At 35.7% G+C, this 12,129-nt stretch overlaps 1 long non-coding RNA gene across 1 annotated transcript in view; it reads left to right on the forward strand.

Moving 5' to 3' along the window:
• Positions 1 to 12,129, forward strand: part of LOC146401733 (uncharacterized) — a 279,104-nt gene that overhangs the window by 20,227 nt on the left and 246,748 nt on the right. The gene's annotated exons all lie outside the window — the stretch shown is intronic.

The following is a 12,129-nucleotide window of genomic DNA, read 5'->3' on the forward strand; positions in this document are numbered from 1 at the left end:
CTTCTATAGGAGTGAGGAATTTCCATCAACAGATTTAGAAATTTCAGTTCACATCCATTTCAACAAAGAATGAATGCTTAGGAGTTCATATCGTGGCATAGTGGAAATGAATCTGAGTAGGAACTGTGAGGTTGTGGGTTCAATCCCTGGCCTTGCTCAGGGGGCTAGGGATCCTGTGGTGCCATGAGCCATGGTGTAGGTTGCACATGCGGCTTGGATCTGGTGTTGCTGTGGCTGTGGTGTAGGCTGGTGGCTACTGCTCTGATTAGACCCCTAGCCTGGGAGGGAACCTCCATGTGCTGTGGGTGTGGCCCTAAAAAGACAAAAAGACAAAAAAAAAAAAAAAAAAAGAATGAATGCTTATTCTCAAAGATCGACTGGACTGCAGATATCACTGATCCGAATACATCCGAATACATACTCCATACATCTTAACCAGTTTACCAATACTGCTTTGGTCTTATAAGTGGCCCTTATTTACTTCTTAACTTATCTTACATAAGTTGTGGTTCTGTCATTTACAGTCAGAAGGGTATTGACAAATACATCTTAGATTCTAAGGACACTACATTTTCAGTTACTTCTGATGTGAAATACTTGTTATTTCTTTAAGAAAATATTATGTTTTCTTCAATAATAGAAGATGTACTCATTATGTAAGATTTATATGCAAATTAGAGATCAGACTGAAAATAACCCATAAAATCACCATCTGGATATAATTATTAGTAATATTTTGGTATATTTATTTCTAGTGTTTTTCTATGCCAAATGTAAATATATATCTATAAAATTGGGATTTATAGTCTCTACATTTTTATCCTTTATCTTTTTCTGAGAATTTCCTTACAATATTAAATATCATAGAAAAAAATCATTTTAAATGCATATGTAATATTGCAGTTTATGACATTATCATAATTATATTTGTTATTCCTCTTTTGGTCAAGTAATATTATCTTAAATTTTTTGTTCTGCCTTGAAAAGTTTTTTCATATACCTCTGTGTGTATTTCAGATGACTTCTTTTATAGATTGATATATTTGGAATTAATAAAGTATAATAATAAACTCTTATCTCCCCAAAGAGTTGTAGTCTATATCTATTGCAAAGCAGTGGGTTTGATCATTTAATAAAAAATCTTTACGAATTTAAAAGAAAAAAAGACAACATTTTAAAAAATTCTTTGTTTTTTAATACTTGTGCTTTTTCACACATTATTAATTTGAACTCTTTGAATTACATGTGTCAGAATCCAATAAAAACAAGCTTAAAATAACTAAAACAAAAGAAAAACAAAAGTTTCCAAGTGTCTCATAAATCACATCTGGACACATGCCCACCCTAGTTGTAGGGGCAAAGGTTATCTGGTTGACAAGTCCAGAGAACTACATGAATTTCAGAAGGGGCATTTCGCAAATGAATGAGATGGGGTACATCATCAATGAAAGGGGAAAAGTGATTCAGGTCAGGTAAAAAAAAAATGTCCATTATATTTTTTCTTATTGAAATAGAAATTAATAACTGTTGATGTGGTGTTCCCCTTTTCATCCTCATAGGTGGAATATTAGTTCCATCATATTGTTTTACCCATCCCACATGTATGATAAAGACATTAACACCATTATTATCACATTTGTGTTCAGAATGCTTCCCCAAGTTTGTTGTTTTAATTTTACTTACTGTATTCTGCAGCATTAAAGTTGTACTTCTGTGATTCCAATCCCATGGAGCTTTTAAATTTGACTTTATAGTTTTATTCTTAGGAAGTCCTTTTCCATTCCAATATCTAGTGAATATTCATGGATATATATTTCTTTTTTTAATTTAAAATGACTTTTTGCTTTATTACTTTTTTAACAGACATATGTTTCTGAAATATTTTATTCATCTGGATTTTTTTTTGGTGCAAATAATAGGAGAGGATCTAACTTTTTCAAATTTGCTTATTAATTTTCTCAGTACCATTTAGTGAATAATCATTTCCCTTCTGATTTCTAACCATTTATACCAACTTATTATATAAAATGTAATCCTTATCTCTTCCCATGTGTAATATATCTTCTGACATTGCTCTTGGATGCCTCATATATCCTTTGACTGAATAGATTCAAAATAGTATTGAATCCTCCTTCACTATCACCTATTTAGTCATGAAAACAAGATACCCAAGAGTAATTCTTTCTCTCTCTCCCTCTTCCTCCAACCTTCCATTTCCTCTGTGTGTGTGTGTGTGTGTGTGTGTCAATTTTTCACTCATACAGCAAATATGTAGTGCCTACTAGGTGCCAGGCATTATTTTAGGCTTTGGGGATGCATCATCAGTAAATAAAATAAATAACAATTTGTACCATTGTGAAGCTTATATTCTACTAGATCTATCCAGACAATAAGTAATAAGCAAAACAAACAAGTAGGTTTTATAGTAAGTTAAAAAGACTGTCCATCGACAGATGATTGGATTAGTAAGATGGAATACTACTCAGCCGTAAAAAAGAACGAAATAATGCCATTTGCAGCAATATGGATGGAACTAGAGACTCTCATCCTGAGTGAAGTAAGTCAGAAAGAGAAAGACAAATACCATATGATATCGCTTATATTGGGAATCTAATATACAGCACAATTGAACCTTTCCACAGAAAAGAAAATCATGGACTTGCAGAAAAGACTTGTGGTTGCCAAGGGGGAGGGGGAGGAAGTAGGGTGGATAGGGAGCTTGGGGTTAATAGATACAAACTATTGCCTTTGGAATGGATTAGCAATGAGATCCTGCTGTTTATCACTGGGAACTATGTATAGTCACTTATGATGGAGCATGATAATGTGTGAAAATAGAATGTGTACATGTATGTGTAACTGGGTCACCATGCTGTACTGTAGAAAAAAATTGTATTCGGGAAATAACTATTAAAAATAATAATAAAACAAAATTGACATTAAAAAAAAGAAATAAGTGCCATAGTAATATAGTAGAGTAGGTTAAGGTGGATCTGAGACACCAGACTTGGGGGAAGGTTTGCACTTCGAAGAAGGATAGTTAGGGTAAGAATCATTGGGAAGATGCCCTTGATGGTAACTGTGAAATAGGTGAGTGAGTTAGCAATGCAGATATCAAGGGGAAGGGCATCCCGGTCAGAGGTACAGCCAGTACAAAGGCTGGTGTTTTCAAGAAACATCAAGATGCCCAGTGTGACTTTATCATCATATAATGTGTGGGAGAATAGTAGGAGAATATTCAAGGAGTTAAAGGGAGGCCAAAGCATGTGGGGTTCTGCAGAATAGTGTAAAGGAGTTGGCTTTTACTCTGAGGAAGTGGGGTTACCACTGGAGTGTTCTGCGAAGAGAGATGATATAATATTACTAATATTTAAATTTTTTTTCTGTTTTTTAACTATATTTACTTTAAAATATTTTTATAATTTTTTGTGAAGAGAACATTTATTATATGAACAATATCAAGTATATTAAAAATAAAAGCACATATAAGGGTGTTCAAGTGAAAAGATTATATTATTATAATCTGTATTATTTTTATGTTAGAAAGACAAAAAGCAATCCAATTTTTACTTATTCATTTATTATTATACTTGATTTAATGTTCTGTCAATTTTGCTGTATAGCAAAGTGACTCATATGTATATATATAGATACACACACTCTTTTTTCTTGGGAAGCAACCCACTTTTAATAGTTAATGCAACTATGCTCATTTCTGTACTTTAGGGTTAAACAGAAACAAAAATTCTTTAGAGACATTTTTGAAGAATAACTTTAAAAATATTTCAAGAATAAGACAGAGGAAAGTTAAAAGAGCTGATTATTGAACTGGACAGATCTCTGATGGTGGCTTGCTTTTAAATGATCTTTCAGTTTATGCTATGCTTTCACACAGGGAACAGAGAGCATGTGTTTCTGACTTTTTTAAACATTTTTTATTCTATTTTATTTTTATTTCCCCAATACATTTTTTCCTACTGTACAGCATAATGACCCAGTTACACATATATGCATACATTCTTTTTTCTCACATTATCAATCTGTCATAAGTGACTATTCATAGTTCCCAGTGATACACAGCAGGATCTCATTGCTAATTCATTGCAAAGGCAATAGTCTGCATCTGTTAACCCCAAGCTCCCAATCCATATCATTCCCTCCCCCCACCCCCCTTGGCAACCGCAAGACACATAATATTGTTAAGCTTTAAAAAAAAAAAAAGTACTTTTATGTTTGGTGTCCTGCTGAGAATAGTCTGGGGAAGGGTGGTGCAGTGGTCTCCACATTAACAACTTGGTAGTCAGCTGCAGAAATTAAGGGAAGAAAGAGATAGTGCCTTGGGTAGCAATGTACATGGTAAGATGTCAGTGGTAAGATTTTGAAGAGTTAGCTAATAGGATTCTCCAGTTGATTGGATTTGAGAGAAAGGACTCCAAGTTGTTTTTACTTAAACAACTGGAAGGATGTTTTGTCATCACTTAAGATGGAGGAGTAGGTAAAAGCAAGACACATTGTACACATTATCTCTAGATGTTTATTGGATGTACAAATGGAAATGTAAAGTAGGTGTCTGAATAAGTAAGTCTGATATACCTTAGCAAGAGATTGTCATATAGATGTTATTTACAGGTGTGGTACTAGGTGAGATAAACTAGAGTATGAATATGGGTAAAAAGACATGGAATTAATAAAATACCTGAGCCCTGCCATTCTCAAACATTAAGAGTTCAGAAAGAAAGTAAATAATAATTAATTAAGACTTCTAAGAAAGAGCATTCAGTGATGCAGAAGAAAAACCTGGGCTTTGTGATGCCTGGGAATCTAAGTGAAGAAATAGTGTATGAACATTGGGATAAATAACTGGGTTAAAAGAAGAGGACATGGAATTCATCTTTTGATTTAGATAAGGAGATCATGAGAGGGCCGATGACAAGTGATAATGGCTGTATTAGGGGAAAGTTTTTTGGTTTTTTTTTTTTTTTTTCTTTTTCCAGGGCCGCACTCATGTCATATGGAGGTTCCCAGGCCAGGGGTCCGATTGGAGCTGTAGCCACTGGCCTGCATCACATCCACAGTAATGCCAGATCCAAGCCACATCTGCGACCTACACCACAGCTCACGGCAACGCTGGATCCTTAACCCACTGAGCAAGGCCAGGGATCAAACCTGCAACCTCCTGGTTCCTAGTCAGATTCGTTAAGCACTGAGCCACGATGGGAACTCCAGGAAAGTTTTGATTTGAGGGAAAACAGAATAGGAATTGGACCAAGACAAGAGATACCTCTCTTGAGGAATTTTGTTGCAAAAGTCTTTAGAGAAGTAGAACAATAGCAAAATGGGAGGTTGCATTTAAAGATTTTAATAAGAGAGGAGCCGTAGCAAATAGTAAAAGCTGTGGGGAGGGACACAATGGAGAGGGAACATGGATGATGTGGAAGAGAGAGGGAAAAGCTGGAGTAGTTTTTGTTTGTTTGTTTGTTTTTGTTTTTGTCTTTGTGCCTTCTCTGGGTCTGCACCTAAGTTCCCAGGCTAGGAGTTTAATCAGAGCTGCAGTTGCCAAGCCTACGTTGGAGCCACAGCAACACAGGATCTGAGCTGCATCTGCAACCTACACCACAGCTCACGGCAGCACCGCATCCTTAACCCACTTAGCAAGGCCAGGGATCGAACCTGCAACCTCATGTCTCCTAGTCGGATTCATTAACCACTGAGCCATGACAGGAACTCCTGGAATGGTTTTTGAGTGCAAGAGTGAAGGCTTATAATGAGTGAGGTAGGGGTTTGGTTAGATCTTTATTACTTTGGCTTAGAAAGAAGAGAAGAAACTTCTTATTTTGCCATCTTAAGCCAGAGTTCTGTACCTATTTTCAAAGTGGTTTGGCATCTAGTTACCTTTATGTGGTTATTGCTCTTGCTTGATATTTTGATTTTGCTTGATAAAATAAATGGGCAATATTGTATTTTTACTCTTGTCAAGGAGGTATGCTATAGAGAAGAACAAGAATGTTTTAGTTCTGGGTTCAAAAATGAAACTATTGATTGATTGGCTTTTTTGCTGTTGGGTTGTATAAGTTGCTTATATATTCTAGAGATTAAGCCCTTGTCCGTTGCATCATTTGAAACTGTTTTCTCCCATTCTGTAAGTTGTCTTTTTGTTTTCTTTTTGGTTTTCTTTGCTGTGCCAAAGCTTTTCAGTTTGATTAGGTCCCATGGGTTTATTTTTGCTCTAATTTCTATTGCTTTGGGAGACTGACCTGAGAAAATATTCATAATGTTGATGTCAGAGAGTGTTTTGCCTATGTTTTCTTCTAGGAGTTTGATGGTGTCCTGTCGTATATTGAAGTCTTTCAGCCATTTGGAGTTTATTTTGGTGCATGGTGTGAGGGTGTGTTCTAGTTTCATTGCTTTGCATGCAGCTGTCCAGGTTTCCCAGCAATGCTTGCTGAATAGACTTTCTTTTTCCCATTTTATGTTCTTGCCTCCCTTGTCAAAGATGAATTGACCATAGGTGTCAGGGTTTATTTCTGGATTCTCTGTTCTGTTCCATTGGTCTGTCTGCCTGTTTTGGTACCAGTACCACACTGTTTTGATGACTGTGGCTTTGTAGTATTTCTTGAAGTCTGGGAGAGTAATGCCTCCTGCTTGGTTTTTGTTTCTCAGGATTGCTTTGGCGATTCTGGGTCTTTTGTGGTTCCATATAAATGTTTGGATGGTTTGTTCTAGTTCTGTGAAAAATGTCATGGGTCATTTGATAGGGATTGCATTGAATCTGTAGATTGCTTTGGGTAGTATAGCCATTTTTACAATATTGAAAAGCCAATCAATCAATGGAAAAATGGGCAAAAGACCTGAATAGACATTTCTCCAAAGAAGATATACAGATGGCCAACAAACACATGAAAAAATGCTCAACATCGCTGATTAGTAGAGAAATGCAAATCAAAACTACCATGAGATATCACCTCACACCAGTCAGAATGGCCATCATTAATAAATCCACAAATAACAAGTGCTGGAGGGGCTGTGGAGAGAAGGGAACCCTCCTGCACTGTTGGTGGGAATGTAAACTGGTACAGCCACTATGGAGAACAGTTTGGAGAGACCTTAGAAATCTATACATAGAACTTCCACATGACCCTGCAATCCCACTCTTGGGCATCTATCCGGACAAAACTCTACTTAAAAGAGACACGTGCACCCGCATGTTCATTGCAGCACTATTCACAATAGCCAGGACATGGAAACAACCCAAATGTCCATCGACAGATGATTGGATTTGGAAGAAGTGGTATATATACACAATGGAATACTACTCAGCCATAAAAAAAGAATGACGTAATGCCATTTGCAGCAACATGGATGGAACTAGAGAATCTCATAATGAGTGAAATGAGCCAGAAAGACAAAGACAAATACCATATGATATCACTTATTACTGGAATCTAATATCCAGCACAAATGAACATCTCCTCAGAAAAGAAAATCATGGACTTGGAGAAGAGACTTGTGGCTGCCTGATGGGAGGAGGAGGGAGTGGGAGGGATCGGGAGCTTGGGCTTATCAGACACAACTTAGAATAGATTTACAAGGAGATCCTGCTGAATAGCATTGAGAACTTTGTCTAGAGACTCATGTTATAGCAGAAGAAAGGGTGGGGAAAAAATGTAATTGTAATGTATACATGTAAGGATAACCTGACCCCCTTGCTGTACAGTGGGAAAATAAAAAAAAAAATTATAAAAAAAAATCTAGAAGTAAAAAAAAAAAAAATGAAACTAAAGTTTATTAGTTACATGATTTGGTTTAATGCATAGATTGAAATTATGCTCTGAAAGCAGTAATTACTCTGCAAAGTTGTTCTGAGAATTCAATACAATAATATGCAAAAGAACTGATTTCCAAAATCACTTTATTTTCACATTTTAAAATATTTTAAAAGAATTATCAAAATTTCTTTCTAAAAATTATTTTAATATACTTGATTTATAATGTGTTAGTTTCAGGTGTATAGCAATGTGATTCAGTTACACACGTGCATACATATATGTATATAAATACATACTATATATATTCTTTTTTTATATTCTCTTCCATTATAGGTTATTTCAAGATACTGAGTATAGCTGTCTGTGTCATATATTAGGTCCTTGTTGGATTATCTATTTTATATATAGTACTGTGTATATTTTAATCCAAAACTCTTAATTTATTCATACTCCTTCCTTTTTTTAACTGTAAGTGTTTCCTGTGAGTCTGTTAGTCTATTTATATCTTGTAAATAAATTATTTTTTAGATTGTACATACAAGTGATATATATTTGTCTTTCTCTGTCCTACTTACTTCACTTAGTATGATAAAATTTAGGTCCATCCATGTTCCTACAAATGGCGTTATTTCATTTTTATGGCTCGGTAACATTCCAATACATGTATATGTATGTGTATACATACATATATGTGAACACTGAGGTGCATGTATCTCTTTGAATTGTGTTTTCTCCAGATAAATACCCAAGAGTGGGATTACTGGATCATATGGTAGTTCTATTTTTAGTTTTTTAAGGATCCTTCAAACTGTTTTCCATAGTGGTTTTACCAGTTTACATTCTCAACAGAGTAGGAGGGTTCTCTTTTCTTAATGCCTTCTCCAATATTTATTATTTGTATACTTTTTTTTTTTGTCTTTTCTAGGGCCACACACGTGGCATATGGAGGTTCCCAGGCTAGGAGTCTAATCGGAGCTGTAGCTGCCAGCCTACGCCAGAGCCACAGCTCACATCACAGCTCACGGCAACGTGGATCCTTAACCCACTGAATGAGGCCAGGGATTGAACCCTCAACCTCATGGTTCCTAGTTGGATTCGTTAACTGCTAAGCCATGACAGGAACTACATATTATTTGTAGACTTTGGGATGATGGCCATTCTGATCTGTGTGAGATGATACCTCATTGTAATGTTGATTTGCATTTCTCTAACAATTAGTGATGTTAGAGGAATGCTCAAAATTTCTGTTCTCAAGGTTTTAAAAATACTTTTCTGTATTTTTCATGTTCTTAAGATGAATATGTACTATTGGAATTATATAAAATATTTGAAAATGGAAATGATCACTTTAAATTTTGCTGGGGAATGCATATTCGGTCACCATAAAATAAATAGTTAAAGTACTTCTAGAAGATGGCAGAAGTTCACTTTATCATAAGAAAATTACAAACCTTTTATTTCCTCAGCAACAGCTTCTTTGCATGGCTACACTGGGAAAAACCAAAATTATCATAGGCAATAACTCCCCAGGCCAAGTAATTTCAGTCTTGGCAGCATCGCTTGGTCACTGCCCTCTAGGGTCATAATTAGCTTCTACTCTTACATTGACATTGTTTATACACAGAGGTGTGTGTGTGTGCGCGTGTGTGCGTGTGTATGTGTGTGTGTGTAAGGATCCTGAATAGGATCTGGTTGATTTTTTTGTGGAGATCATATTTGAATCTTTAGGAGATCTCTTAGTTCCCTTGGCAAAACAGGTAGGTGAGAGGGTAAAAATAGTGAGAAAATCAGAAAACAAAGGTTTTGATGTTCTAAGGATAGAGATGGTTTTTATGAGATTAAATTTTTCTCAAATCAGATCCCATTACAGCAGTCTCTTTTATTGGGTTACTTCTCTTCCCCCCCCCTTCTGTCCAGTTTATCTATCACACTAACAAATAAATCATTTTCCTCAAACTTGGATCTCATCATTGATTCCTTCCTCCTAAGTCTTTGCACCCCTTTATTTATTAACTGTACTCAACCATCTCAAGTTAGAGACTGAGGTCAAGTAAAACTAGTCTCAACTTTCTCGTCTTAGTTTTGACTGTTGTCTTAAACAATTTCCATTCTCCAGGCAACCTTCATTCTTTACCATTATCCCAGAGTGCCTTAAATTTACCTTTCATTTCTCATTTTGTACCATCTTCTTGAAATAATTCTTCAAACTTTCTCTGTATATAGTATAATATTTACTATTACAAAAGCTCTTCTCAGTGCTACCTTTTCCACTTTGTCTTTTCTGATCACCACAGCTGTAGGCTTCTCCTACTTTACTCGGTGTTACTAAGTCTGTAACATTCATCTTACTGTGCCTTTTAGATTTATTTAAAAGGTTAGTTAGACATTGTCTTTCTAAGCAATGGGCACAGACTATCTATTCAATAAATAAATTTTCATTAATAAAACCAAATAAGAAGCCATCTTAGAACAAGAATAAAAGAATTAGGACTACATTGGCCTCAGTTGCTATTTACATCTGTGACTGATTTTTTGACATGTGTAAATTGTTTTTGTGTTTTCCACTTGTGTTGCCAACAGCTCTGACTAAAGTATGCTAAATGGATCTTGAAAAAAATGAGAGTTTGGGAGGAAAATTCTCATTTCCTGAGAGACAGGCATTTGTGGGTTTGCTTCCTCTTCCTAAACAAGTTTATATGAATTTTTATCTGGTTAAACACATCCTTTAAAAACTCCATGAAGCATCCCCTCCCTCATTCATATGCAAATGTTCAGTTTTATCTGAGGTGTAGTAGTTTTTAATTAGAATTTATCCATGGTTTTGGCTATAGGGAGAAGAGTGTTGGGGAAGTGTAACAGACTGATTTACTACTTGTCAGAAAACAAACTTCTCACAGAACAAGCCCTGTGTCTCCACCTAGGAGTAAGATCGTTCTTGCAAAGTATTCCTAATGAAGACCTTCAAGCTGCCTGGACACCAGGAAACCTAATGACACCAACTCCACTTAATTATCTTAGATTAATAAATTCTGAATTAAAGATTTTTTAGTATGTGGAACATAGAACTGGGATATATAGCTTATATGTCCTTACAGAGGACATATGCTTACATATATAAGGACATTACCTTACAAATAGTCCTTGTTGTCTCTTAGGCACCACTTACTGTGCCCTTGCTATTAAGGTAGGTATGCACTAGGTATTTGTTAGGCATAGCATATCACCTAGTTCCCACCATACCCTGCAAGGAAGATATTGTTCTCTCCCTTTACAAATGAGGGAACAGGCTTGGAGAGGTTGAGTAACTTTTCCATACTCACATTACAAATGAGTAGTGGAGTTTGGATTTGAAGACAGCCCTGATAGACTTCAAAATCCAAGCTACTTATAGCTCTGCTGTAAGCCTCTCAGTCAGGGTAGCAGTTGTGATTTATGTTTGCATTGCATTGTAAAACACAGTCTTTACATTCATTATTATGTGTGATATTCACAGAAATTGTGTGAACCTGGCTAGGCAGGTACTGAAGAAATTTGGCTTTTCAAACTGAATCTTTTGATTAGAGGTGGGGGTTGGATCTTTGATCTGAACTCTTCTGAGTTTTCTCCCTCAGTATGTCCTTGTATGTTCCCCCTTTTCTCTCTCTCTTCCTTTTATTATAGTGCATATTTCTTCTGATTTCCCCTTTCTTTGTGTCTTTCTCTGTTTTCATTTGTTATTACTACTTTCTTTGACCCCTTTCCTTTCTACCTCTCAGAATATTGCCAAGCTTCATGAGATTGAGTGTCAGATGTAGAGAAAAGTTCCTCTTATCCCAAGCAAGATGTGTTGTTAGGATGGTATGCCCCTGGATAGAGGCTATTAGTTGTGGTTGCTGTCAATTTTGAGATGAGAGATATTTTTCTTTGCATGTGGCATCTATATGAAAAGATGGTGTAGAGAGAGGAGTGCATTGGAGTCATGGCTTCTGAAGTGTGGAGGGTTTATTCTCCAAACTACCATTCTGGAAGTATATACTTACTTTTCAACCTGGTTATAAAATTTCAAACCTGATACGCAAATGAAAGTTTTAAAGCATTATGGTTAATAGCAAAAGACTCCACAGATTACAGATGAAAGTGTTTAGCATTCATATATAAAAGGACAGATCACATTCCTTCCTCTTGCTGAAATTCTTGACTTCACTAGATAATACTGGTCCTTCCTTTGAATTTTCATTGTCCCCCCCAACTCATTCAACAAATAATTTTCTCTACTGTTTGTATGGCAATAAGCATATTGCTTTATATTTTACTTATTATATGTGCAGTTTATGTCTTTCCAGTGGATTAGTGAGTTTGTGACTTACGGAAGTTAGAAAAAAAA

The sequence above is a fragment of the Sus scrofa genome, chromosome 7, assembly GCF_054392235.1.
Source record: "Sus scrofa isolate SSC_HxYL_T2T_F1_AM1 chromosome 7, Sscrofa_HxYL_maternal_Yorkshire_Landrace_v2.0, whole genome shotgun sequence".
Lineage (NCBI taxonomy): Eukaryota > Metazoa > Chordata > Mammalia > Artiodactyla > Suidae > Sus > Sus scrofa.